Genomic DNA, 6,175 nt, shown 5'->3' on the forward strand with positions numbered 1-6,175 from the left:
AAATGTGACTGCCTACTACCTGTTTTTTAAAGTGTGCAGTAGGTTTAAATTTTCTTGAGACTATTCAAATAAAAAATAATAAATATGAAGAATGTTCCCATACCCTGCAGTCTACAGTTCTAAAAATGGCTGCGTTGGATTTCTGGGTTGACCTGGAAACATAATCATCTTTGCAATCTCTGTGCCCCACACAGTGCCTGGCAGAAAGCAGATGCTCAGCAAACATTTGATGCTCAGCTATATGTGTGTTACTGGAAATCTGTGGTCAGAGAATAAATGGGCCCCGACTACTCTGTCTCAAAGATCTACAGTTGCTCTAATGGGGGAGAAAGATCCTCAGGATGCTGGCTACCTGAGACTTGGAAACTGTATGCCCCTTGAGCATATATGTCCCCTCACTCTGGACTGGATGTTCAGCTTTGCACGAATCTCTGTAGGCTGAGTCGTGAATTAGGAAGCATGTCCGGGATATTTACATTCCTATTGTCAGCATGCTTTTAGCTGCAAGTGACCCATAATCTACTTCAACTCACTGATGCAAGTAAGGGCATTTGTTGAGTCCTGTAAGAAGGAGTTTGGGTATAGATTCAGGGATGGCTGAATCCAAGTGCTCAAATACACTCATCAGGAGTCCATAGCCAGCAGTCAGTTCTGCCATCCTCTGTGTTGGCCCTTGCCACCATGGTTAAATGACCACCAGCAGTTCCAGATTGCATCGAACCCCCTCAAGAAAGAGCTGCTCTGGGTCAGGGTTCCCACAAACATCCTGGGGTCACATCTCAGTAGTCTGGTTTGGGGTACATGCCCATCCCTCAGCCACTGACAGTGGCTGAGAAAGACAGAATGATCCAACTGGCCAAGCCTGGGTCATATGCCTTCTGCTAAGACCAGAGTTGGAATTAACCCGCTCATCAAAATGCTGGAATGATGAATGAGGGAGAGAAGTTGCCAAGACAGAACAGGGTGCTATTTCTACGCAAAGAGTGAACCAAATATTCAATGTGGGAAGATGCGCCTCATTTGCAAGTCTTTCCCACTCTCTCCCTCTCCTCCCCCACTGAAGTAGCCCCTCTCCAGCCAACCCCAGGTCGTTGGTAAACTACCCCCCCCTTTGCCTGATAAACTCTGAGCTCCTTTTCTGACCCACCTGAAACCCCAGATGAGTCTGTTCTTGCTCAAGACTCATTTTAGCCTGAGCCCTCTAGTCAACTCATGGCTCTAAAAAGTTAGAAGGCATTTATTAAACACCCACTGAGTGCCAGGAACTATGCCAGGCCCTCCACCAATGGGGGTCCAGCCTGGCCACTCATTAGAACCACTTGGAAAACTTTTACACACAACAGTACTGGGGCCCCACCCACAGAGATGCTGCCTTTATTGTTCTGGGCTTATTGCCAAAGCCTCAGTGTTCTTCCCCAACCTTCCCTCCTCCAGGTGTTTACCGTCCATTAGTGGATGAATGAATAAAGAAAAGATAGATGATAGACAGACAGACAGATAGACGGACGGACGGGAGCCTGGGTGGCTCAGTTGGTTAAGCTTCTGCCTTTGGCTCAGGTCATGATCCCAGGGTCCCAGGATCGAGCCCCACATTGAACTCCCTGCTCAACAGGGAGTGTGCTTCTCCCTCTGCCCCTCACCCTGCTCTCATGCTCTCCCTCTTTCAAATACATAAAATCTTTAAAAAAAAAAAAAAAACCACATCTTCTCTGTGTGTGTGTACACACACACACACACACACACACACACACTGGAGTATTAGCCATAAAAAAGAATGGAATCTTGCCATTTGCGGAAACATGGATGGACCTGGAGAGTATAATGCTAAGTGAAGTAAGTCTGACAAGAAAGACAAATAACTGCATGATTTCACTTGTATGTGGACTCTAAAAGAACAGAACAGACACAACTCTTAGATACAGAGAACAATCTGCTGGTTGCCAGAGAGGAGGGAAGCAAAGGGGGTCACAAGATACAAACATCCAGTTATAAAATAAGTCCCAGGGATCCAATATGCAGCACAGGGAATATAGTTAATATGTAGCTACTTTGTGTGGTTACAGATGGTGGCTAGATTCATCATGGTGATCACTTTGTGATGCATAACTGTTGAGTCACTGTGCATCCGCCTGAGGCTAAGAGAGAATATTGTATATCAGCTACACTTCAGTTTAAACCTAGAATGCCTGCATTAGCAAATAAGATGCTTCACCCCATAGGTAATGGAGAGCCTTGGTGGGGACCAAACTGGGAAATGCCAGATGTGTGTTTTAAGAACAGCCCTGGGGGAGGCGCTAGGGCTCTGGGTTTGGAGTGAGCAGCTCTGATTTGAAGCTCTTATTCTAACAGCCAGACCGTCCGCATCATTTGTGGGGCCTCGTGCAAAATGAAATGCGAGCTCCTTTGTTCAAAAGCTATTAAGAATTTCAAGATGGTGACAACAAAGTATGAAACCAAAAGGGGGGAGGGTGGTTCTGAAGGCAAACCCTGTGCAGAGGTCACACCCCCAGGAGGCTGACCTAGTTTCCCTGCCCAGGAACTTGAGAAAGTCATTCAACTGCCTAAGCTCCTGCCTGGTTTCTAGAAACAGGATACCAACATCTGCCGGGAGGCATCGTACAGACCACAGTAAGATCGAGGATGTGCAGAGCTGGGGGCGGGGGGGGCGCTTAGGTGCCCATTTAGTGGGTGAGGGGAAGGAGAGGGGAGGGAAGGAGAGAGTCTGACCATAGGTGTGAGTGGAGGCCCCCTTCCCCCAACCTGCCAATTGAAACAGAGTTATACTCTGTTGCATGGAATCCTGCCTATGTCTCAGAGCCACCCCAGATCTCGGGCAATGGCCAGCAGAGGGCAGCTCTATGCAACTAAGACCCCAGGACAGGGGAAGTCCCCAAACTCAAGGGACCCTGCTTGACAAGAAGGTATGGCAGGGAGCCTGAACAGTTTATTCCCAGTTCTCAAAACTAAAGCAAACACCCAAGTAGCAAGACCAACCATTGCCCTTCAGGGTGAGACTAGAATAATCAACAGATTACAGCAAAAGGCACGTTGATCCACCTGCAACAGAGGTAGCAGAAAGTATTCGCTTTCCTGGGACCTAGAATCCAAATCCCGGAACCTCAGAGCCCTGCTGGCTTTTTCAAGATTGAAAAGAGGAAGTCCTTGATAGGCACTCTTCTGTACAGTATTTCATTTGATATTCACAGTGACCTAGAGAGCTAGGCATTTTGATGGACTCTTCTGTTTCTAAACAGATGAGTAAATACTACTCCCAGGGTTGTTTCTAGGACAAGCTGGCTCCCTCCACCCAAGGGCCTTTGCATGTGCTGTTTCTTTTGCTGGAAATGCTATTCTTCCCCTCCACTCTGTACTCAGCAGACACCTATGCATACTTACATCTCAGCTCAACATCACATCATCAGGAAGACCTTTTCGAATCTTGCGGATCTTGCCAGTATCCTTGTGTATTGCTTTCCTACCTTTCAGAGCTGCTCTTGTGGTGTAAATGTATATGCAGGTTGTTATCGGATTAATGTCTTTCTCCCTGACTAGTCTGGAAGCACCAAGAGGGCAGGAACCCATCATGTTGCTCTCCACTGACTCTCCAAAATCCTGGACATGGCCTGGCAACACCCACAGATATGTATTTATTGAATGAATGAATGAATGAATGAACTTGCCCACCATCACAGAGTTAGAAAGAGGCAGAGCTGACATTCAACCGGGATCATCTGATCCTAAGTCAACCCACCTGCCACTTTATCTTGTTGCCAAATATGAGCAAATGCCTGTTCCACATAGGATAAAGAAAAACATTTTGTTTCTTTCTCAGTAAAACTTTCCACTGTGTCCCCATGTCGTGTTTTCCTGAACCCATACAAAAAACATGAGCCTGCCCCTCAGAGACAAACCCCCGTTTCCACTTCTTCTCTGCCTCAAAAAAACATTAATAAATAAAAAATGTTAGAATAGATGAACCAGACAAAGAAATTGTTGAAAGTCAGGGTGGGGAGAAGAGGTTTATAGACTTCCAGAGTCCCAAAGGCAGAAAAGATTCTACGGGTCATCAGGTCCCCCCATCACCATTCTAAAGGTGGGGGTGGAGGCACAGAAAGGGTAAGTGGCCCGCCCCAAAGCACACAGCCAGTTAGTCCAACGTGACTCTCCTGTTCTCAGATCTTCCCACCTTCTCGTTTCTGCAGCCACAGGTGGTAACAGAGGCCGCTTTGCTCCCTCCGGAAGCTGCTTGCTTTGTTGACCCTACCCACCCATGCCACCACGTGCCTGCCTGCCCCGGGGGGGAAAGACAACTGAGTGCCTGTTATTGCCTCATCTGGGGGTTCTTCCAGAAGCAAGTGTAAGTCTGTGAGAGGTGCAAGAAACACTTATTGGGGAACTGGAGGGTGGGACCGATAAGGGCAGCTTGTCAAAACAGCTACCACCGTGAGCACCTGGGGCCTGGGCACGCCCCAGACTCACCCCCAGGGGCTAAGGGGCTGGGGTATTTATATAAAGACTGCTGTCAGCCATTGTTTGAAGGCAGAGGGGGTGGGTCTGAGGCGGTGGCTCTGGTGGCAACATGGTTCCAGTGGCACGGAGAAGCTCTCAGGCAGAGAGGTGCCATCAGATGGCAGCCTCGTGTCTGCTCAGGTGACAAGGTGGGGGATACAGGAGGGCCACTAGAGTGGGTAGAACGGTGTTCCCCAAGCTCCTGCTAGTGTGGCCTTATTAGGAAATAGTCTGCAGATGTGACCAAGTTAAGGTGAGGTCAGACTGGCGTGGGGGGGGTGGGGAGCTCATCCAATGCCTGGGGTCGTAACGGGAGGGAAACGAACAGACACAGAGCACCCCGGGGACGGCCAGGTGACAGTGGAGGCAGAGATCTGAGGGGTTCTGCCACAAGCCTAAGGACACCAATGATTGCCCAAAGCCACCAGAAGCTGGAAGAAGCAAGGAAGGATTCTCCCTTGGAGGCTCCAGAGGAAGCGTGGGCCTGCCGACAGCCTGATTTCAGACCTCTGCCTCCAGAATATGACAGGACACGTGTCTGTTTGTTGCAAGGCCCCCAGTTTGTGGCGCTTCGCTGCCCCAGTCCCAACGGCTTGAAGGACACACAGTGTGCAGTCACACAAGTAGCAGGTGGCAGAGCTGAGATTTCTATCCAGGTGTGTCTGCCCCTCGGGGCCATGGGGTAAGTTTCTCTCCTCTTCTCCAATCGGCTGTTTCCCCAGCTTTATAGCTCAGGCCACTGCGTGGACCCTGCCACGGTTCTCTGTAACAGGGCAGAGGGTGGACACATCCAGAACATCTCACATGGTGACTGTTTTAATGATCTGACCCCATTGAGGCAGAGACCTAATAGTACTCGGTTAAGGACCTGGGCCATCCCCACCCCCAACTGCCCCTCCACAACCAGTGTTACCTACTGGGGACATAAGCATACGAAAGAGGATGCTCTGCGCTGGGCTACTATGGGGTGGGAAACACACACCGACTCCTGGCCGGTCAACATCAACAAGAGGGAAGGGGAGCTCGGCCTTCTATGGAAGGGAGAGCCCCCAGCGTGGTGTAACTGTTGTCCCGAGACACAGCAGGCCAGCTTGCACCTTCGTATAAGAGATCCTGGCACAGTGCTCACTTCCGCAGCACGTCTACTAAAAAAAGAGATCCTGGCACATCCTTAGAAACCTCCAACTCTGTGTAATTCCAGAAGCTCCAGGGAGGCAACTGGCAGCCTGGGGGAAGGGAAGGAATTCTTCTAACAAACCACAGGACCGAAGCTTCTAGACTGCTTGGACGCTGGATTCTGGAGGAAGGCACACTCGGGACAGCAAGGAGGCGAAGGCAGGGGATCACAGTTTCCCCCCACAGGGAGTCAGGGAGAGAAGGGTGAGGGGCGCATCCGTATCTTTGATTTGCACACGTCTCTATTGTTGGACTTGTTTAACGGGCATGTTCATGTATTACTTCTAGAATCCATTTTTCTTTGTTCTTAATTCCCCAACTTGCACGATGACCCGTATCCCCCCACCTTTCCTGCTGCTTTCCCACGGTAACTAAGCCGCAGTGATTTGCAGGGAGAGGGAAGCTAACAAGGTGTTAGTGCCAGGTCCCTGAAATGACCGGGAAATCCGTATTTTAAAGGCGCCTGCGGTCAGTTCCCCCCTGCTCCGCC

Source organism: Eumetopias jubatus, unplaced genomic scaffold (genome assembly GCF_037043125.1).
Source record: "Eumetopias jubatus isolate StellerSeaLion01/CBP00866 unplaced genomic scaffold, mEumJub1_p1.0 scaffold_10, whole genome shotgun sequence".
NCBI lineage: Eukaryota > Metazoa > Chordata > Mammalia > Carnivora > Otariidae > Eumetopias > Eumetopias jubatus.